The 24,152-nt window shown below is 40.8% G+C and overlaps 1 protein-coding gene across 4 annotated transcripts in view; it reads right to left on the bottom strand.

Moving 5' to 3' along the window:
- FILIP1 (filamin A interacting protein 1) overlaps positions 1-23,824 on the bottom strand; it is a 100,079-nt gene extending 76,255 nt beyond the window's left edge. For 2 of the 4 annotated variants that reach the window (XM_032215920.1, XM_032215921.1), the window contains exon 1: positions 23,357-23,824. The gene's annotated coding sequence lies outside the window, so the exon portion shown is untranslated. The remainder of the gene's footprint in view (positions 1-23,356) is intronic. The other 2 variants (XM_032215925.1, XM_032215922.1) reach the window with 1 other exon arrangement.
- Between the last annotated feature and the right edge of the window lie 328 nt (positions 23,825-24,152).

Here is a 24,152-nt window from a genome sequence, read left to right on the forward strand (position 1 = left end):
TGGCACCAATCAAAATAGATCTTCTGTCAGAAAGCATATTGATTGTGTTTCCGCTCTACTTGTGTAACTTTAAAAAAAAAACATTGTACTATGAAATTGGGAAATCTAATCAGAGTTTTATGGTGTAATCTTAGCTGGGACTAATTTTCATTCTCTGCACCTAGTTATACAAGGTAAGCAATGGCGGTAAAACCATGTAAATTGGTCTGATTTTAAATGTACTCATCTAAGTCAAATAAATGGCTTCCAGAAATAAAACACAACCCAGTTACGTTTCTTTTATCCCATATCTTGCTCCAGCCAGTTACATTCCTTCCTAAGAACTACAGAAGAGCCAGGAGTCTTGTGAAACCATTTTTGTTTGGGATGAAGCAAAGTTTAAGGAGTCTTAGAATAACAACATTGTAAAACCTTGAGTATGAAATGGTGAACCACTAAGGTTTAGCTACTTTGTGTATTTAACCAATCAACACTAAACCTAATGATGAAATATTTAGATCTAAACAACTATCTCAACATTTCATTGCTAGGATTAGTGCTTACGGTTAAATACACAAAATACAATTGCTAGCCTCCCAAAATAACTTCAACCATGTAAATCAACCATCATAAAAAAGGGTAATAAGAACACCATGTGAGCTGCATTGCCAGGGCTTAAAAGAATACATCTGATTAGGGTTATCAGCCAGATACTTGTAATTGTGATCTTATTGCCTATTTGGATGAGAAGGGGAGAATATTTTAACCAAAGCTATGGTACAGAAGCTTTATAGCAATAGCAATAGCAATAGCAGTTAGACTTATATACCGCTTCATAGGGCTTTCAGCCCTCTCTAAGCGGTTTACAGAGTCAGCATATCGCCCCCACAGTCTGGGTCCTCATTTCACTGACCTCGGAAGGATGGAAGGCTGAGTCAACCTTGAGCCGGTGAGATTAGAACCGCTGAACTGCAGATAACAGTCAGTTGAAGTGGCCTGCAGTACTGCCCTCTAACCACTGCGCCATCTCAGCTCTTTATATCAAGGCTGTCAAACTCCTGGCCCGTGTGCTGGATGTGTCATGTGTTTGTCACACCCACGCCCAGTTTAGCAAAGGGGGGGGGGGAAGTCCCAATATGTCCCATGATGCCACCATGATGACGTGAGTTTTATATTCCTGCTTTTCACCATATAGGCTGCTAAGGGCCTCAGAGCAGGGATGGCTTGCTGAGATGCCTAGTGTTCTCGGAAGATATAGTAGTGTTGGGTGGAGTGTGAGGAATGGTCTGAGTAGGAGGAAAAATGAGTGTGAGTATGAGTTCCTTGGCCTGGGAGTCTGGGTCTAGAAGAAGGAAGGAACTGAGAAAAGGAAAGAGGGCAGGCAGGAATGTTGGGATTGTGATCATCAGGGATAGATACAGAGGTGGGTTCCTACCAGTTCGCACCTATTTGGTAGAACTGGTTCGTCAAATCTACCGAACCGGTTAGAAGAGGTTCCACCAGTGGACCCGGAAAGCAGGCCACACCTACAGAAGAGGTTCCAAAAAATTTTGAAACCCACCACTGGTCCTTGCATATGATTATTCTACACTATCATGCTCATATTTATAAAACTCAGTGCCTCTGTGAAAGGTAAGGATGACTACTGCGTTTGTGGTGCAATCAGAACATTGCGTGTGTTGAACGCAAACCAAAGATGCCTTTTAAAAAACAAGTTTACATCATATTCTTATGCATGCCAGTGCTGTGTGTGAGGTAATTTAAGGTGGTTCTGACAAGTGTCGTCGGCATCTTCATATCCGGTCACATGGGCGGCAAGCCACTCCCATCCGGTCACATGGGCGGCAAGCCACTCCCACAAAGGAGGCCACACCCACAGAGTAGGTTCGAACAATTTTTGAAACCCACCACTGGATAGATATGACGAGAAACGTATGTTTTAATTGAAGGAGATAAGTGATAATACAATTATGTTGTTAAATAGATTAATAACGATACAATGAAAGACTGATATATATTTGAATTGAATCATTTAGAATTTTTTGTTTTAAAATGAAGGATAAGGATAATAATGAATCTATGTACATTTGATAGAGGATTGGTGATATAATGTATAACCCTAAGTGTATATTATAAAGATATCCTGTTGTTGATGAATAATTTTAATAAGGAAGTAATCAAAAATTGGTATATATATGAAGTGAGTATTTAGAATACCTTGTTGAAAAATGAAGGAATAACACTTTTTGTTTGAATGTATGATGTACAAGGACAATAATGAAACATAAGCATACTCGATGGATGATTGGTGGGATTATACATAATTGAAAATATTGATATATAAATATAAACACTTGGTAAATTCTTTTATACTGTAAAAATATTCAGAATGAGATAAGTGATTACATAAAGGTATATTGTTATTAAACAGTCAATCAAGAATGTAAGGGAATTAGGTTTATTGAAAAGAAAGAAATATTAATTGTAATTGAATATACGTTATACAATGAAAGTGAGGTATCTAGTTATATTAGACGGAAAATCTGTGATTGTATATGTAATTGAGAATATGGATGCAAAAACACTTGTAACCAAACGACATGCTGTATGTAATGGATGAGAATTTTTTCAATGTTGTTTCTTATGTTTAAAAAAAAAAGAATTTGAGAGCTGGCGATACCTGAGGATTTTGAGACTGCTATTTGGTGTCTAGCTCTCTTATCTATTTCAATAGATTATCATATCCTCAGTGGCCTTCCAGCTACTGATTTTGAATGCCAGGTTGGCCCGTAAAGAAACCTGCTCTTATTTATGATTTCATCATGGATGAAGCAGCCAATCTGGAAATGTAACTGAGATATGAGTAGGTTCTTGGAAATATGCCTCTGTGAGTTTCAGGTTTGGCAACAGCCAAGACCCCAGGGAAAATGGGAAGAGGTGACTATTGTCATCCATAAGTCATTGAGAGCTCTCAGAAGCTCTGCATCACAGACAAAGCAGACATGAGCCCCTCTGGGTGAAGTTGGGGTGGCTGATGCCCTCTGCTACGCAGTATCCCCACCCCTCCCTGATTGAATGAATTTTGTAGTTGAGTTGGTTGGTATTGGTATTGGTATACTTTATTTGTATGCTGCCCTTTTCCCTGAGGGGACTCAGGGAGGCTCACAGCTCAGGGGGAGGGGGAGACAAACAAGTTACAAACATGAGGACAGACATTATTAAAAAAGCACAACAGTCATACCATTCGGGTGGGGTTAAAGTCATTAGCCCCAGGCCTGTTGGGACAGCCAGATTTTGAGGGCAGCGCGGAAGGTCTGGAGGGTGGTGAGGGTCCGGATCTCCACGGGGAGTTCGTTCCAGAGGGTTGGAGCAGCCACTGAGAAGGCTCTCCTCCGGGTAGTTGCCAGTTGACATTGGCTGGCTGATGGAATTCGGAGAAGGCCTAATCTATGTGATCTTATTGGTCTAGTGGAGGTAATTGGCAGTAGGCGGTCTCTCAGGTGGTTATAGAGACCCCGACTCTATTAGTCCTCAGAGATTTCAATTTTCTACCAGTGACCTGAGTCTGAGACAGCTTAGGAATTGATGACCTCCATTGCAACCAGATGAAATGAACCAAGTGATGAAATGTACTAGAAGTTGCACTATTTGCCTGAAGAAGTTACGATGTCATCTGGTAGTGAAGGACATGAACAGCCATCCACTGTAGTTGTGAAATCACTCCCTGATTGCTTTTTAACTTGCTGATATCACCCAGCTCTATAAGAAGACAGGGTTCTACTGTATTTGATTGACCTTTCCCAGCAACTGTGCCAGTTATGAACCATGTTGGAGTTTCAGAAGGGCTGGGGGTTATCTCTGTGGATCTTGCGAGTAGTTTGGCCAAGGTCTCAGTTGTGGCCAGGAAAGGGTGAATGGTGTAGACCATATTGCCCCTATGTGATCTCTGTGTGCTGATCCTGGAATGTACCTTGGCTTTTTTTTAGGACCAATATAATACGAGGCACCAGAAAAGATATCTCAAATGCTGCTGGAGGAAGACTGGAAAATAAGTCTGAGTGGACATAAGTAAGAGCCCATATTTAGAAGTATATCATGATGAAGTGCTCTTATTGCATTTGCAGCTCTGTTTAGTACAACATGTTCCTTTCTGGGGAAAGATAAACTACAGGAACTTTTACAGGACTGCCAGTGAATAATATTTAAGTTATTTGGCAGATAAGCTCATTCAGATCTTCTAAGACTTAGACTATAACTGGGGCATGGCCTTATGTTGTTAAGACTGCCGAAAAAGTGACCTGTAGTTGGATTCATGCCATGGTATTGACTTAAGAAAGTCTAGTTCCTTCAACATTGGAAAGCTATCACTGGATCCAGCAATCCTGGGCAATTATTATCTAATCTCTAACTTTCTCCTTTAAAATGATAGTTTAACAACAGCTCAGGGGTGGGTTTCAAAAATTGTTCGAACCTACTCTGTGGGTGTGGCCTCCTTTGTGGGAGTGGCTTGCCGCCCATGTGACCGGATGTGAGTGGCTTGCCGCCCATGTGACTGGATACGAAGATGCCGACGACACTTGTCAGAACCACCTTAAATTACCTCACACACAGCACTGGCATGTATAAGAATATGATGTAAACTTGTTTTTTTAAAGGCATCTTTGGTTTGCGTTAAAACAACTTCAACACACGCAATGTTCTGATTGCACCACAAACGCAGTAGTCATCCTTACCTTTCACAGAGGCCCTGAGTTTTATAAATATGAGCATGATAGTGTAGAATAATCATATCCAAGGACCAGTGGTGGGTTTTAAAAATTTTGGAACCTCTTCTGTAGGTGTGGCCTGCTTTCTGGGTCCACTGGTGAAACCTCTTCTAACCGGTTCGGTAGATTTGACGAACCGGTTCTACCGAATAGGTGCGAACTGGTAGGAACCCACCTCTGCAACAGCTCCATAGTGTCTGGAGAAAACCCCTTTCAGTCAGATTTCTGGCTGGAGTCAGGTCTAGAGCAGTGTTTCTCAACCTTAGCAACTTGAAGATGTCCGGACTTCAACTCCCAGAATTCCCCAGCCAGCGAATGCTGGCTGGGAAATTCTGGGAGTTGAAGTCCGGACATCTTCAAGTTGCCAAGGTTGAGAAACACTGGTCTAGAGACAGCATTTGCACTTGTTGATGACTTTTGAGGGAGCTGTAATAGGAGTAGCATGTCTATCCTTGTGGTCCCTGATCTCTCAGAAGCTTTCAATACTATCAGTCACAGTATCCTGAACTGACTGTGAGGTCTGGGTGCAAGACACATTCTCTCGCTTTCCCTGTGGTTGGTTCCAGTGCTGTTAAAGGGAGGAAAGGTTGAGCCCATAGGCCCTTATTTGTGGAGTGGGTACATGAAATCATCCATCCCTCCAGAGCCAAATATCTCCAATGTGCTGTACATATTGATCCCAAGGCTATTCAAGTGATCATGTCCATGTCTCAGTTGCTGGAGACTGTGGAAGTCCAGATAGGGAGAAACAAACTCAAGCAAAATCTTGAATTTTGAAATCTGTGGATATTTCCACCACCACCACCAATGCCCAGTCTTGGGAACTTTTTATCTTTTGACTGGGGTAATCTCAGAGAATATAATTTCTGCTTGAAAAGCAGGTGACAGCTTTAGCTAAAAGAGCCTTTGTATCAGAAGTGGCATTCAGCAGGTTCTGACCAATTCTGAAGAACCAGTAGCGGAAATTTTGAGTAGTTTGGACATCCGGTAAATGTCACCCCTGACGCCCCCATCTATTCTCCCAGCTGATCGGGAGGGAATGGCGATTTTGCAGTAACCTTCCCCTGGAGTATGGAGGGAATGGAGATTTTACAGTATCGTTCCTCCGCCACGCCCTCCAAACCACAGCCACCAAGCCATGCCCATAGAACCAGTAGTAAAAAATTTGGAATCCCAATCACTGCTTTGCATATATCCATCTAGTGCTCCACCAATTCAATCGAAAGGTCTTTCCGACAATCACTTGTGCACCAGCCACTTCATAAATGGACCATTGCAGTGATTTTTAAATGGGCCTGCACTTGAAAACCCTTGGAAGCTATACTGGTAAGATAAGCAGTAATGAACATACTGTGCTCCACCCATATAACACCACTGATCTGTGAGCTGCACTAGTTGTTGGTGTCAGCCCTCGGGCTGCCATTCAGGGGGGGAGCCACACCTGCCCGGCCATGCTTACACATCGCCAATGCTGCTGCTGCCGCTAACGCCAATGGGGCCACCGCCGAAGCCCCTCCCCTCCTTTCTCTGATGTCAGTGCAGCCTGTAGCTTCTCTCACAACTCTTTCCTGGTTTTAAAGTGAAAGCTGCCAAGAATTGTTTGGGGTCCGGGCAGCCTTTAAACTGTAGGAGCAAATTAATTAATTTGCCTGCAGAACTTAAACTACTTTGAAGTTGTACCCCCAGCTCTGAATATGTGTCTGTATGTGTAAAAAGAAAGAAAGAGGGAGGGAGGGAGGGAGGGAGGGAGGGAGGGAGGTCATGAAGAATTGGAGAGAAGTGTTATTATTAGTCATCAGAGTAACTATCAGTCTTCTGATAAATAAATATTGCTTCATTTCCTTATATGCTTAAATTGCTAAACTGTATCATCATAACCTCCATGTCAGTGCTTTTCTTGTGTTCGTCTGTAATTACCGGAATTTGAGCTATTATAAAGTTGGTCTAAATGCATTAAAGAAACAGACAAGAAAGCCAAGGAAACACACAAACAGGCATTTATACTGACAATGTTTTCAATCACACCATGTTTGTTTACATATCCTAATAGAAACATAGATACATAACCAAATGGAATTGATTTGCTGCAAGGCCATAACATTACACATACAGTGAGGTGTTGTTGTTTTTTTTACAACGATGTTGCAATAGTTAAATGAGAACTATTAGAATGTATATTTCCATAGTCCTTTAAGGATATTTTCTTAGCAACAAAAGGCAACCTCTTTGCATACCACATTTCTTTTGACCAAATAAATCCTGAAACATGTAATTTCACAGATTTAAGGCACACACTTAGCTTTCTGACAAAAAAATGTTCTGCCCTTTTAGAGCATAATTTACCTGTCTTCTGGCTACCTGTTTAGAACAGCAGAAACTGCATAGACATTGAGGAAGTATATCCCTCAGAGAACAAAATAATCAATCCTTTTCAGAGATTTATTGCTGACATTCAGAATTCTATTTTAAATTGTTTACAGACTAACTTTGTAAGCAACACCATTTATTTGTACTTCCTTATTGGGAATCATTTGAAATGGACTGTTTAACCAAAAACTTTCTGACTTTTAGTCCCACATTAAAAGCAAACGATGGTTTCTGACTTTAAAAGTGTTCTCTTTGTGGCTCCATCCAAATCTCATCATGATCATCCCTAATAATACACCAGCACACAATAGATACAAACTCAAGGTAAACCTCTCCAAACTCGATTGCAGAAAATACGACTTCAATAAAAAAGTGGTTAATGACTGGAATGCTCTACCTGACTCTGTTGTTACATCCCAAAGTCACCATAATTTTAACCTAAGACTTTCTACTGTTGACCTCACCCCATTCCTAAGGGGTGTAAGGGGCGTGCATAAGCGCACCAGTGTGCCTACTGTCTCTTTTATTCATACCCATTTCAAGGTACTAATTATGACCTTTAAAGCGCTCCGTGGCTTAGGCCCAGGGTACGTGCGAGACCACCTACTGTAGATTTGTAGATTTGTAGATTTATTTATTTATAGGCCGCCCTTTTCCCTGAGGGGACTCAGGGCGGCTTACAATCAAAAAAGGAAGGGGAGTGTAGGACAATACAAAAAAAGAAATGTGCACAAAGTAAATTAGACAGTAAAACTCAACATTCACTCAGCATTCGGGAGGGGGCAAAAATAAGATTATCCCCAGGCCTGACGGGCTAGCCAGTTCTTGAGGGCTGTGCGGAAGGCCTGCCACCAGTAGCCTCCCACCGTCCAGTGCAATCCCACAGAGTTGGCCTCCTCAGGGTGTCGTTGGCCAGACAGTGTTGGCTAGCGACCCCCAGGGGGAGAGCCTTCTCTGTGGGAGCGCCTTCCCTCTGGAATGAGCTGCCCCCGGAGCTTCGTATAATCCCCGACCCTCCGGTCCTTCCAATGTGCCCTAAAAAGTTGGCTTTTCCAGCAAGCCAGCCTGGCCTGAACAAAACAAAATAAATTATTGATCATTGTTAATTTTAATTCATTTTTTTTTTTAAAAAATGTTATTGTCAATTCTAATTTGGGTTTGTTTGGAATATTCTATTTAATTGTTTTTTAACTTTTGTATTATGTCTTTCTTTTAATGTTGTACGCCGCCCTGAGTCCTTGGGAGAAGGGCGGCATATAAATCTAATAAACCTAAACCTAAACCCAATTACTGTGTTCATATTTATATTTATACTTATACCTGTCATCTTTTTACATGTTTGGCAAAACTAAATAAAATAATAATAATAATAATAAATAAAATGATATCCTTCCTTTAGGCCCCTGTCTAACTGCTGGGTCATTGCATGCCATGGCTAAATCCAATTTCAGTCTGTTTTAGCACTGAGGTAAAAATCGTCCACCTCCAATCCTTCTGATTCCAGAATGGAAAAATCAAATCACCCTTTTGCCACTTGTCCAGTTGTTACATGCCTTGCCAGAACACAATGGGAAGGGTTGGGCCTTAACCTTGAGAATTGGAAATTCTTCAAAGTACAGGATAGCTTTTGACTGGGGATGTAGAGTTTATTTAAGTATATTTTTTTTCCTAATGATTTAAATGCTAGTAGTAATCATGACGCCAGGCCTATTGTTACGGGCATATTTTTATTCAGCCCTCTGAGAGATAGATATTAAGTAATTCCCATTCCCGTTTTATGGGCTCTAAATTATTATTTCCCTTTAAGCCAGTCAATGAGTTTTTAATCTAAAAAGAGATCAGTGGGGAGAAGATGGATAATTACAAATACACTGTTGAGTAACCACGTGCCCCTTATACTCATTTAGTGCTAGGCGGGTGTGTTTCCGTGAGGAGTAGGGAAGCCTTAGGTGAAAATACTAAAATGAGAGTGGCTGGTTAAAACCATTTTCACATCAGTAGTCCCAGGGGTGGGTTTCTCGCCCCGTTCCAACTGGTTCGGTTGGAACGGGGGCCGGCGGCGTCCTCGTGCACAGCTCACGGTGCACGCATGCGTACTAGCGTCTGCGCGATGCTCCAGCTGCTCCTGGACGATCACGCAGGCGCTGTATGCGTCCTGCGCATGCGTGGAAGCGCAGAACTCGTCAAAACCGGGTAAGGACCGCGGGTGGGCGCGCCCTTCACCGTTCCCGGAAGTTACTTACTTCCGGGTTCGGTGACCAACCGGTTCGCAGGGACCGCCACGAACCGGTTGAAACCCACCCTGAGTAGTCCCAAAGGTGTTGTTCAAAAGGTAACTGGACTTCTTGAAAACGTTTAGCTTCTCATTTAAGAAGGATTTTCGGTTGAGAACTGAAAGAAACTGAAAGACAGTCAGTTGCTTTTTGAATAGCAAAAAGCTGTTGGGGCAACCATCACCTGGATGATTGAGAACCTCCATCGACATTCCCCATCAGAACTTTTGGCAAGAGATAACTGGGTAATAAAAACCAGCATTAGATCACTACAATTTGGATGGTTAATGCTGTAAGTCATATCTCTGTCGAGATATCATGGAGTTACTGGAATCAACGAGCTTGATTCCAGTAACTCAATGATGCATAGTTTTTTTGCTAACAGTACAGAAGTGAATCACAGCCGCCATTTTCCAGGATTTACTTTAAATGGCCAGTTTGGTCTACAGATCTAATATTTGCTGTAATCTCCAGTCCAAATGCTTGACAGGCCAGCCCTGCTTAACCTGTTTTTGAGGTAAGTCTAACTATGCAACAGCATTGTATAAATTGCTAGTGCAGAAATGGTCTGGGAACATAAAGCTCAACCTCTCCAATTAAGGTCTGCCCATGTGATACTCACCAAAGGAATCAAGACAAGAAGATACACTCACAACATCCTCCTAGCAAGATGCTGTTTCCGTCTCGTCCATTCCTGGGGCATAGCCAAGAATAACATTACAGGTGGTCCTCGACTTACGACCACAATTGAGCCCAACGTTTCTCTTGCGAAGTGAGACAGTTCTTAAGCGAGTTTTGCCCCATTTTATCACCTTTTGCTACCGTTGCTAAGTGAATCACTGCAGTTGTTAAGTTAGTCACAAGGTTGTAAAGTGAATCTGGCTTCCCCATTGACCTTGCTTGTTGGAAGGTCGCAAAACTTGATCGCACGACCTAGGCATGCGGCAATCATCATAAATATGTGTTGGTTGCCAAGCATCCAAATTTCGATCCCATGACCATGTTGTAAGTGTGAAAATGGTCCTAACTTACTTTGTACAATGCCATTGTACTTCAGATGGTTCCTAAATGAAAGATGGTAAGTTGAGGATGACCCCAGCAAGAATTCAAATTCTCTTATTGGTTAACTCTCCAAATGGGACGACAAAAGAAGAAAGAAGAATATGCGTTCACTATCATATCCAGGGGTGGGTTCCAGCTGCTGCTACTGCTGGTTCACTCAGGACATACTACGTGTGTGTACATGCGCAGTACAAAAAATGCTTCGGCGCATGTGCAGAAGCAAAAACAGCGCCGCCAAGAGAACCAGTTCAGGGCCGTGGCAGGCCAAGTTACTACCTACTCACCTGAACCGGTCCGAACCGGGAGGAACTCACCTCTGATCATATCTACTAATTTCACAGAGAGCATGGCAAACACTCATGGCTCTGCCAAGAGAGGTTGGAGAGAAATAGAGACAGGGGCGAGGGGAGAAGCAGATCTCAGTGGGCGACTGACTGCACCAAGTGTGGGATGCATTGTTTCAATTTGGGAAGTGGGAAAATGCTTCCTCTTGGATCAAGCTTGCCTTCACACACACACACACACCCGCAGCCAAATGTCAAGCGAGGCAAATCAGAGACAGTTACTGGACGGCCAATACCCTGCGTGTGTTCTAGTCATTTACAGATATCATCAAATAAACCACGCCTATTGTATAGCATTGTACTGTTCGGTGCAAAGCTTCAACACAGTTGTCAAAACCATGAGGGTTAGAAACCGCCTTTATATGCAAGGAGAAGGAACAGGGTGGCACCTGGGGTGCAACTATATCTTAGGAAAGAGAAGGAGGACCTTAGCAACCACTTCCTAGCACCCTTCCAGCCAACCTAGCCAATGAAGAAGGCTATGCTGATTTTGATATTTTTGGAATCGGTGTCTTTTATACACTACTGGGCCTTTGGAAGAATTGTGTTCCAACATCGGACAGAACTTTAAATACTTTTGTAATTATTTCATAACATCTTTCAATTACTTGAAAGTAATTGATGAACAAAACCAAAAGAACAACAGAGGAAAAATCATACAGGCACTTTGAAACAACCTTTTGAAACCTAAATTGCAATCACATTAAACTTATTTGTAGAATATTTGTATCATTATTTAAACTTCAGTCTTTTAAAACCACAAAAGAAATGAACTATATCCTCCATATCCAGGGTCTGGATTCCAATGCTCCTCCAAAAAATCTGAATATCTCAAAAGAAAATCTATGCAGCTCCAACTTACAGAAATGCCTTACTTTCACACCCACTTATTTCTGGCTCCTTGGGTCAACTGTATAGGACTGCAAGATTAGCCATTTAAGGAAAACCATTCATGCTACCACGCATTGCTCTGCATTTAGTCAATTTCTCTCCACCACTCTCCAATGTGTACAGACACGCCAGAAAGCATGTTTTTTTTCTCCACAAACACACACACATATGCACACTTTCATACAGTGGAAGAAATTTTTTAGCTAGCAATCACATTAGCAGAAGAAAATACATCTCCTTATGAGGCCCTTTGGATGGCCAATGAAACCATGCTTGAATTAGAGAGTGAGGTCAAAATAGGGAATATACTATACAGTAGTCACATGAAATTTCAAACCTTTTCAACAATAGCAGTAGCACTTAGACTTATATACCGCTTTACAGCCCTCTCTAAATGTTTTACAGAGTTAGCATAATGCCACCCACAATTTGGGTCCTCATTTTACCCACCTCAGAAGAAAGGAAGGCTGAGTCAGCCTTGAGCTGCTTAGATTCGAACTGCCAAATTGCAGGCAGCGACAGCCAGTAGAAGTACCCACCCTGCAGTACTGCACTCTATCCACTGTGACACCACGGCTCCAACAAAATGATTGATTCAGAAATAAGACTTCTTGTGAGGAAGTATTCCCTCAAGGTGACGTACATTTTCCTATGGTAAGTAGTTCTAGCTTTAAAATCTTTCATTCCCATCGGTTACAGCTGAATTAATATCTGTTGTTTCTTACCAGCCTAATCCTTGACATTGGGACTTGTCCTACTTCAGAGGTGGGTTCCTACCAGTTCACACCTATTCAGTAGAACCGGTTCGTCAAATCTACCAACCGGTTAGAAGAGGTTCCACCAGTGGACCCAGAAAGCAGGCCACACCTACAGAAGAGGTTCCAAAATTTTTTGAAACCCACCACTGGTCCTTGGATGTGATTATTCTACACTATCATGCTCATATTTATAAAACTCAGGGCCTCTGTGAAAGGTAAGGATGACTACTGCGTTTGTGGTGCAATCAGAACATTGCGTGTGTTGAAGTTGTTTTAAACGCAAACCAAAGATGCCGTTTAAAAAACAAGTTTACCTCATATTCTTATGCATGCCAGTGCTGTGTGTGAGGTAATTTAAGGTGGTTCTGACAAGTGTTGTCAGCATCTTCATATCCGGTCACATGGACAGCAAGCCACTCCATCCGGTCACATGGGTGGCAAGCCACTCCCACAAAGGAAGCCACACCCACAGAGTAGGTTCAAACAATTTTTGAAACCCACCACTGCCCTACTTCTACAAAGATACAAATAAGCCCTAACGGTCCTCTTTGTCTTAAAAAAGATTGTCACCTTAATCTAGGTGAGTTCCCAACTCCATTCTTGGGTGCCCTTTTGCTTAACTAGTATTTATGTTGGCAGCTTCCAGGGGTGGGATTCTACCAGTTCAGACCAGTTCAGGCAAACCAGTAGCTTCAATGATTAGCTGAGAGCGAACCAGTTTGCTCCAATGATCAGGTGGGCCCACCCCCCCCGCCCAGCGCTATACTGACCAATATCTCCATCGTTTGACGCATGCACTCAGCGAACCAGTTGTTACACTGGTTGGATCCCACCACTGGCAGCATCCAACGACAACTGGAAGGTAAGCAAACCTCTGTTGTTTCACCATCTATTATATTGGAGGTGCAGCCAGATGACCATTAAGGTCTGGGCTCAAAGTGGCATTAATTGACCATTTAAAGCTGATGAAGGTGTGCTCCCTCCCTCTTCAGTCTATACTCAGCTAAATATACCCCTATTCTATTGCCCCTCTAAGACAAAACCTGGCAATGTTAGGTAAATAGTCCAGTGGTGGGTTTCAAAAATTGTTTGAACCTACTCTGTGGGTGGGGCCTCCTTTGTGGGAGTGGCTTGCCACCCATGTGACCGGATGGGAGTGGCTTGCCGCCCATGTGACCGGATATGAAGATGCCGACGACACTTGTCAGAACCACCTTAAATTACCTCACACACAGCACTGGCATGCATAGAATAGGATGTAAACTTGTTTTTTAAAAGGCATCTTTGATTTGCGTTAAAACAACTTCAACACATGCAATGTTTTGATTGCACCACAAATGCAGTAGTCATCCTTACCTTTCACAGAGGCACTGAGTTTTATAAATATGAGCATGATAGTGTAGAATAATCATATCCAAGGACCAGTGGTGGGTTTTTAAAAAGTTTTGGAACCTCTTCTGTAGTGTGGCCTGCTTTCCGGGTCCACTGGTAGAGACCTCTTCTAACCAGTTCGGTAGATTTGACGAACCGTTTCTACCGAATAGGTGCTCTGAAATAGTCTATGAGGAGAAGCCTAAAGAGGTGAAGAGAGTGCTAGGTAACTGACAGACTTCTTTCCAATCACTTAACATGCTCAAGAGAGTAAAACTGATGGAATCAACCAATCGTTTTGCTTATCTTGTGTTACAGGTGCAAAATCAAGACAGCGTCTTTTGTATTAGCCTTGTGAGATGATCCATCTAAGAAGCACCACGAGAAGCACTAGCTCATTATTATGAGGCTACATTAACAGAATCTTGCAAGACTGGAAGTATTCCTCCCTCCTTCCTTTTTACTCTCCCGAAAAGTAGGGAGGGTCCCTTTGGAATTCTTTCCCCACCTCTCCAGTATAAAATCTCATTTAGCAGACCATTGTCTAGGTTGTGGCTCTTCTTATCCACATATCATTACCTCTGGCAGTAAAAGAATAAAAATAATAATGAGTAAAATAGTAATCTGCTTCTTTGAACTCCCTTCTGCAGAGTGATTTCTACAGGAAAACAGATGCAAATGGGTTGTATATGTGCCCTGGATTTGCATACATGCTAAGATTTCAAAATCAGGAACAGGAACATTTCTGTAACCCTAAAGAAAGAGTTGCAGCAAAATAGGAAGTCGGTAGTAACAGAGGCTGAAGACATACTTGCCCTGTGAGAACGAAACTTCCCTAAGTCCAAATCAAGAAACATTCTTAGATAATTTCTGACAGCTAACTGGCTATGAAACACTTTTTGAAGCTTTCTTCAAATCAAGAAATGCATCTAACTAATAAGAGAGAGATAGCTGTGCTGACTATCAGCAAGCAAGAATGCTTATTCTTGGAAAAGCTGCGTTTTATCACTGATGTAGGTCTACGGCAGCGGATATGGCTGTATTCTGTTTCAAACCAGCAACACTAATTTAATCTAATTATTGGTGTGGTTCATACAACAACTGAGCTTAGCCTTGGGTCTGTCAAACCTTAGTAATTCTATTTCATACTACGATGATGTAAACCAAAGCTTGCATAATGCATTAAATCAGCCAGTTGGAGGGGGGTAATGCTCAGATAGTTTTGAAAGTTAGTCAATGGGCTATAAATATTAATATATTTTTAGAAATCAGAGCACACAGATAGTTGACTTTTGGCTTGTATTTCCTGCTATATTAGCACGCACATGTTTATCTTCCAAGGTTTAAATCTGTGTCAGATGGAATAAAGAAGAGAGACAAACAATAGTTTTCCTTAAAACAACAACAACAACCCTTTCCAGTTTTTCCTAAGCCGATTTAAACAACAGTTAGCATCAGTGGAAACACTGTAGCCTCCCCAGTCAATCAGGCTCAGCAACAGTTATCTCAGCCTCGGTAGCATCCCATCTTGACTATTGTTCCATGCTTTATATGGTATGGAAACTTCATTTGGTTAAAATGTAGCAGGCAGGATGGCCATTGGTGCAAGATAACGAAAGCTTTGCACTAATGAGACCAATTTAATATGCTGGCATTGGCCTTTGCAGCCCTAAGTGAACAAGAATTTATGCATCACTTTTGTCATTCTATAGAACAGTGTTTCTCAACCTTGGCGACTTTAAGTCCTGTGGACTTCAACTCCCAGAATTCCCCAGCCAGTTGTTGAAGTCCACAGGACTTAAAGTCATCAAGGCTGAGAAACACTGTTCTATAGGAACACGGTGGCTCAGTGGGCTAAGACGTCAATCAGAAAGGTCGGCAGTTCGGTGGTTCGAATCCCTTGTCCCAGCTTCTGCCAACCTAGCAGTTCGAAAAAGCATGTTAAAAAGTGCTAGTAGAAAAATAGGGACCACCTTTGGTGGGAAGGTAATAGCATTCTGTGCACCATTGTGTTTAGTCCTGCTGGCCACAGAGATGTCTTCGGACAGCGCTGGCTCTTTGGCTTTGAAACGGAGATGAGCACTGCCCCTAGAGTCAGGAATGACTAGCACATATGTGCGAGGAGAACTTTACCTTTACCTTTGTCATTCTACAATTGGTCACTTACTTAAAACCAGTGGCAGAAGTCTTTTTGAAGAACTTCCAACTTCTAGAAACTTGTTATATAACACTAACCACGACCACACTATGCGCACGCACACCATACATAGGCAAGGGTCTTTTGTGGGGCCTCAGGGAGATTTGCTTGTTCTCCACTTCCCTATTACTGAGGAGGAATAGCCTCATCTCTTTCACTGCATGGTTGAATTATTAGGATTTTAAAAAAATGCCAATTTGATTTTGTAAATTTTATTATATCCTTATGTGTTATAATTTGTATTTTTAAATACTGTAACTCACTGCAATCATTTATGGCTGAAAATGTGGAATATAATTTAAATAAATGAATCAATATTGCATGCTGAGCCAGGCTATTGGAACTGCTCAAACATTCTTCTTATTTCCTTCAATCCAGCCTTGTCCAATGCTAAAATTGCTGAGGCATTGTTAGATTTACAGTTTTGAATAAGCTTCCATTAAAGAAATCCACAGACATAGCCTAACTCTTAGCTCTTTCTTTATGCAAAACACTATCCAATCATATGTTCCACATTCATGTTGCATAAAAGTTGAATGATTTATCCATTACATTCTAATTTGTCTTCTTTTCCAAGTATTTAACCTGTCTCTAATAGCCACTGCAAGTTCTCCCTGATAGGAAGTAGGGCTAGTGTCTATTCATAAAAGTTATATAGAATCCAGAACTTTCTGGGAAATAATTTTGCTGCAGGATAGCTTTAAAACTAAAGGGCAAATTCTTGCAAAATCAAACAATTGGCAGATACAAAGTGAACAGGGTCTTTGAGCAATGCTAGGAAACCACATAGCTATTTGAGTATAGGATTGGGATCCACAGAAAGCAATGTGGGAAACCTGTAGCAATCCTAATATTAAAGGAAGTTCTTTAACGTCTGGCATATATTGCAAATACTGAGTGACAAGTGGAAAAATAACATGCTGTAGACACCTTGAAAGCAAGTTGCTACCGCTCTTCATCTGAGTTTCTCAAGGATCAGGGGACATTAGAAATGTCTAAACATGTTTGTGGTATGAGCGTATATCCTGAAGTTTTCAAAGAGATGTAAATAAGCTTGGCCTTTGTTTTCAGAGAAGTATGGAAGAAATGCCATGATGGTATTATTATACAGAAATAGCCTGATTAATATATTTAGCACGGATTCTAGATATGGTATTTGAAGGAATTCTTCATTTGTGAGTTCATCCAACCTAATGTTTTTTTCACTTTTAAAAATGGAGAAAAGAGAGAATGACAAGTTGACAGGAAGCAAAAATACTGAATAGATCCTTCAATGTTCATGGATGCCTCAAATTCTTGATAGATCTCAAAGCCTCCGGGATTTTGTCTTTAGGTCTTCTTGCTGGGAGGGAATAGATACTATATATCTTACCAACAAATGTTTTGGTAACTGCAGATGGGTAATTGGGACCATTCCCCTCAGTTACACACTGTTGCATGAGACACACTAGCTCTGAGGCACTATTCAAGGTGTTGGTTATTACTTTTTAAGGCTTACATAGCAAAAGCCCAGGATATGGCGTTCAGCCACGGTGGCGCATTGGTTAGAGTGCAGTACTGCAGGCTACATCTACTGGCTGCCGGCTGCCTGCAATTTGGCAGTTCAAATCTCACCAGGCTCAAGATTGACTCAGCCTTTCATCCTTCCAAGGTGGGTAAAATGAGGACCCAGATTGTTAGGGGCAATATGCTGATTCTGTAATCACTTAGAAAGGGCTGTAAAGCACTGTAAAGCTATATATAAGCCTAAGTGTTATTACTATTGTTATTTGAGTGATTGCCTTTGTGGGGATGTTACAGGACCCTTTCCATAAATTCTGTCATTTGTTAGATCTTAGAAACATGCTTTTTCTTATTCCCTTTGGAAAAACCCCTCATCTAATATTTGAGAGGCTCCTACCTTCTGGAAGGCTACGATGACCTGGTTCTTCCCAAGGATTGGGGATAAGTCAGGAGGATAAAAATTTGGTCAGTTTGGAGCCCAGTGGGAAGGGTGGTCCTATTTTTATTCGTATTTTTTTTAAATAGTGAGACATCTAGGACCTTTAGGTGAGATAGGCAGCCATGTAAATTCTCAAAAGTAAATAAACCTCACCTTCATAGCTGCAGAGCAGCTAACAATAATAATGAAGGTTTTCCAAGAATGAAATAGAAACTTTCACCTTCTGCAATGCTATTTATACAGTAGAAGAAACTATTCCTTTCAGGAGAACAGACAGTGGTTATGTCCATACACTCACAACTCTGATTCAACTGAGCCATGGTTTATTGAAATACAAAGGTTCCACGAAAATATTTATTTATTTATCAAATAAGTTAAGTTAAGTTTAAGTTTTAAGTTTTATTTTATTTATATGCCGCCCTATTCCCTAAAAGGGACTCAGGGCGCGAAACAACTTAACGGGAAGGGGAATATCTACAAGTACAAATATACACTTTAAATTACCAACAACCGCACCTGTCGAGAGGGGAAGGGAGCTCATCAACCTAGGCCTGCCGACACAGCCAGGTTTTAATGGCTTTTCGGAAAGCAGGGAAAGAGGTGAGGGTCCGAATCTCCGCGGGGAGTTCGTTCCAAAGGGCCAGAGCTGCAACAGAGAAGGCCCTCCCCCGGGTTGTAGCCAGATGGCATTGGCTGGTGGATGGAACCCGGAGGAGGCTGCCCATCTTACTGCAGGGTAACTACTCCAGTGGTGACACATAACAGTTCTAAATACTACTACAGGGATAGTCTGACAAACAAGCTGCTTAAAAATCTGGAAGACATGGGATTGTAACTGACACAATATTTTAACTTATAAAATGAGTAAAACAAAAAGGCTAGAATTGTAGCAGGCTGGCCAGAAAACTAAATCTTCAATCTTTTTTGTTCACTGTTGCTTCATCAACTTCTATGAGCTGGTGCTGATTTTTTTTAAAGTATTTCAAAACACAAATGGCTTTCTCTGCAATAACATGATAGAAAGTTGAATGGTACAGTAAAGCCTACCCACGCTTGAGAAGATAAATTATGTATAATTGCCATTATTGAGGATACTGCTTTGACGGGAAGTAGTGACCGGGGAAATGCACACCAAAGCAAACACTGGCTAGGGGGGGCAGCATGACATTGTTTAAAAAAACAACCAACCAACCCCACCAAAAAAATCGAACTAAATATTATAAACCGGGAAGTCCAAATGTTGACCTTGATGTACCTGGAGTAATAAAAAGCATTATCCCTGCAATATTAGTAATCAGATGTAGGATTTGGAAAAAAAAATCTGAAGAATGCGCAGTTAGAAGTTAGAAGAAGAAAGTCACGGCAAAATTATTTTACCAGCCATTCAAGAAGAAAAGAATCATCACAGAAGACATTTCACTGGGCAGGGAACAATCCCAAAAGAGACCCTAAAGTATAATTGAGAGATGAATTCTTTCATCAGCAATGTATTCTGTATTATACCTTATATTTTTCTGTAGAAAAATATTTGAGATGGAAATTTTTGAAAAAAATATATGATATTTCAAACTTCTCCCTATATACTAACAATGCAGGGTGCCAGAGACATTGTGGATATATGATGGCATGCACAATATTGATGCAAATAGTTTAGGTAATGAGCTGAAATTTTTTTAAAGATATATTTCAGTGTCAGCCTCTGTTTTGCTGCTTGCTTTTTGGCTGCCATTGAAACGGGGAGGGGGGCATGGTATTTGGGTGAGGGAAGTGTCAGTACAGGAGTGACTGTAAAAAGGGAGTTGTTCTCACCATCTACTGCGCATACTGCAGAGAAAGGAGTTGCTGCCAAGGCCAACTATCCGGCATACCAACCTGATGATGATTTTTGAAGATGTCTCCTACATGACACCTATGGGGTGTTTGGATTGGACTATGGGTTGGAGTTACCAAGGGGAGGGGGTTGGGTCACATATTGATATCTATGATTACACCGGCTTTTGCCTCAGATCTTGCTTTGCCTAACTACTATCTACTCATAAAAGTAAAAGTACTCTTAATTCTGCAAAATGGAGTTGAGTGGTTTCTTTCTTGGTTACTGAGTGAAGCAGCCCTGCTGACATTCAGCAGTATCAACTTAAAAGTTTGGTCTGGAATACATAAACACATAAGATGAGCACCTATTTCCACAAATGCTTTTGTTGAATACTTTTTATGCTACCCGTAACCCATATTAGCGGAGATGCATCTTTTCAGATGAAATGAAAAATGTATCTGTGATTCACAAGCACTCAGAAGAGGCTGGTTGGCCTTCATCAGCATTTCACTGGATTAAAAACTAGACCAGACTCTGGGCCATCAGAAATCATTTAAGACTTTTAGAGTAAGGAAGCCCAGAAAGCGCCATTTTGATTATTCAAGTAGATACATCAACGTTTACTATGCAGGCAAGAAAGGTTTCATGTGTTGAAATGATTACAATGATTGAAGAAGTATTTAAAATATTTAATTCTCTCTTATTGATGTAGATACAAGACTAATACCATGAGAACACATGGACAGGAGAGGCAGAATCCAGTAACTTCATTGCTGTGGGCCAAGGGGAAAGATGTATGAGCATCATTTGAGCTTCCTGCTTTAGGTGCCAAAATACTATGGGCTGGTTCTGATAGACCTGGTTATCTCATGTTTATGTATTGTATTTTAGCATAACTCTTGAATAAGGCTAAGTACATGACCACAAAATTATAATATTTGTTTATTACACATGACAAATGATCTCTTCACAAAGATTCCTAAGCTGCCTAGTTGGAAAAATATCTTCAAACGGGTGTCTAGAAAAATATTAAGAAGTCATTCAAAATGTCAATAAATATTAAGCCAATAGTGGTAAAATAAGAAATAATATTCCCCATAAATAAATTGACTCCACAAAATTTTGTTTTTCTCCTCTGGGGCTTATAGTAAAATAATGGAATTATTTTATTTTAGCGCCTCAAACTATAAAAAAAAGTCAGTCAGTCAGTTGGTTGGTCGATCATCTCTCTTCTCTCTCTCTCTCTCTATCATCTATCCATCCATCTATCCATCTTCTTTCTATCTATCTATCTCTATCTATCTATCTATCTGTCTGTCTCTGTCTGTCTGTCTGTCTGTCTATCTATCTATCTATCTACTATCTATCTATCTATCTATCATCTATCTATCATCCATCTATCATCTATCTATCTATCTATCTATCTATCTATCTATCATCTATCTATCTCTATCTATCTATCTATCTATCTATCTATCTATCTATCTATCTATCTATCTATCTATCTATCATTAGCTTGACTCCATAACAACTCTGGGCAGCATTCAGCATTAAAAATAGCATGGAACAATCAAATTAAAGCCTTTCTGTTTTCTATTCAATTTTCTATTTGTTGCAGCCAGTCTTTTCTCCATCAGACATTATGAAATCTTTAATTCTCATCCTTATTAAGAAGAAAATGATATTGTGGTGGTTTTTCAGTGATGTACTGGCGACTGTAAATAATATATTTATATATTTCATTACTAACTCCACTGAATGGACAAGAGTTCTGTATTTGCATTGAGACCAGAGGTTGATTCTTCTTTGGAACAGGGGCAGTTTGCAAAATGATGTATCCCCCCAAATGGATTGAAAATACCAGAAATCCAAAATCCCTAGAACAGTGTTTCTCAACCTTGGTGACTTTAGCTGGCTAGGGGATTCTGGGAGTTGAAGTCCACAGGACTTAAAGTCGCCAAGGTTGAGAAACACTGCCCTAGAAGATGGTACTGATTCTAAATAGGCAATTCATAAATTTCTAGAACATATTTTTCTCTATATCATTCTTGAGATACAATATAATATTTTCCATTTCTATGTCAGCAGTTATTAGTTAATTAGTTACTAATATCAAAGAAAGCAGTTTGATAGCAGCTTAGTGACATAATCACATTTTGTACTTGTCAAATACCTTTTGCCAATCTACCCAGAGGCTGATTTCCTTGGGTTCCATTGACCTTACTTCAAAGTAATCAGATAGAATAAGGTTGGGATTTTTTTTTTTAAAAAAAAATAATTAAAGAAGTATACTGTTAGTTACTCTATAATCCAGCTTGATAGGCCTATTTTTTTAAAAAAATACCGAATGAAAGCAATACATTCCCATTTCCCCGTTTTGGCACTGATCAGAACTAGAAATATGAAAGAAGACATAGTGATTGCATTCTTGTAACGCTAACATATCATGCTGGCATTCCATTTGAATACTTTTTGTCATCAGATTTAGTATGCCTCTTTGCAAGCCTTTTTCTCCAATAAATTATGTATTGCAGTTGCTTTTATTTATGCATTTGTTGCCATAACTACTTTTTGATTCAAGTCTAAACTAAAAGTCTAATCACTATTTATTTTATTATTTCATTTGAGATGCTTGCCGGCCCGGCCTTACTAATGTTTCCTGAGTCATTTTATAAAAGCACGCAAGGTTTCCTGTCTATCACTCTTCTACTGGATTTTATAGCGTTGTGTGTAAATTACTTGCAGATAAGTGCCTTTTGATAGGAATATTTCCAAGACGCTCACAAATAGGATGGGAGGACTAGCAGGGGGAAGAGATGAAGGTCAGGGAAGGATGAACTGTAATCTTTCCATGAAGATATTTAAGTTTTACAAATATTGGTTGTCATTGCTTTATCTCAGAATAATCTTGTTTGTGAGTTCCAAGGGAGCAGGCTCCTGGATTGGCATGCATGATAAACATTCAGATGGTAATTTAATGTGATAGAGGTTTTTTTTTTTAATCTGGTGAGGCAACCATCAAAGACGCAAAATAAAACGTAGTTAATTCTACTAAAGCACAAACGAAAAGAAAAGAAATAAGAAACAAGGCGCAAGATTAAGTCAGAGGAATTCTGCATCCCTATTACTGATTTCATTCCTAGGTTTCCTAACTATGAGGATGCTTTCAAAAAGATAGTTAAAAGGGGGGAAAGAGTGAATCCCGTCTGTATATGTCCCTGTGAGTTCTGTGGAGGGAGGGACATTAAGATCTCTTCTGACAGCATGAAGCCATGTATCTTATTCTCATCTTCTTGTTTTTGTCTCCTATCTCCTGTCATTATGTCTTCAGTTCTGTTTTTAGATTGTTGCCCTTAGCCGAGCAAGTTCAGCGAAGGTGATTTCTCTATATTGCTAAAAGCTAAAGAAAGCCTGTCCTCTCTCTCTCTCTCTCTCTTTCTCTTTTCTCAACTTTTCAAACTAGACAGAACATTTAAGAACAGAAGGCAAACAGATTGGAGTCAGGACAGGGGTGTAAAAAGAACTAGGGAGCCATTTCAAAGCAAGAAAACAAACATACCAATCATTGGGGTGGGTAGAATATCAGTTCTTACCTGCCAGTTGCAAACAAGCACTTAGATGCCAGTTCTGTAGAAGGATGTATGTTCCTGGAAGACCTCAGAAACGTAGCTTACATGACCAAGATTGAAAAGTATCCAGGCCCAGAATAGTACTGGGCAAATTTTAATCTTTCTCCTCTTTCTGCATCTACCAGGGACTGAAGTCATGCAGGAAACAGAGAAACAGAGAGCCGAAGAGGAACGTAGTTCCTGTTCTGAGAGATACCGGTCAGAAGAAAGAGGAGCTACAAATGCTCTCTTAGGTTTCACCCAGGCTTTTGTTAGAAAGACTTTTTTTTCTCCTGGTTGTTTGCCCCCACCCACAACTGTTGCTCTGTGGGAGCTAAGCTTTGGCAGTGAAGTTCTGAGATTGCATTTCCCCTCTCCTGGGCTCCTCGCAGGCTGCTCAGAGCAATGACTTTGTGGAGCTGAGCTCGCTGGTGCTATATTTATCCAGTGTTCTCAGCAAGTCGAGCCTGTCAACAGCTGAGAAGTTTGGAGCAGGCTCTGCCTAGCTCCTCAGCTGCCGAGCTATCAGTGGATATGGAGTTGTGTTGTTCAGTGGCTCACCTCAGTATAGGCAAAGGAAGCGTTTCTCACCCTCCCTAAGCATTATTTTCCTGTGGCTATAAACAATCGGCATAGATGGAGAGTTACTATGGAGCCGAGGAGAGAATGAGACATAAGAGCAGGGCCCTGTTTGTAGGCACAACTTTTCAGGCTGGAAAATCTGGAGTGTTGTAGGAAAAATAATAATAATACAGATGGCAGGTCTGGAATGTTCCTGGGA

This window comes from Thamnophis elegans, chromosome 4, assembly GCF_009769535.1.
Source record: "Thamnophis elegans isolate rThaEle1 chromosome 4, rThaEle1.pri, whole genome shotgun sequence".
Lineage (NCBI taxonomy): Eukaryota > Metazoa > Chordata > Lepidosauria > Squamata > Colubridae > Thamnophis > Thamnophis elegans.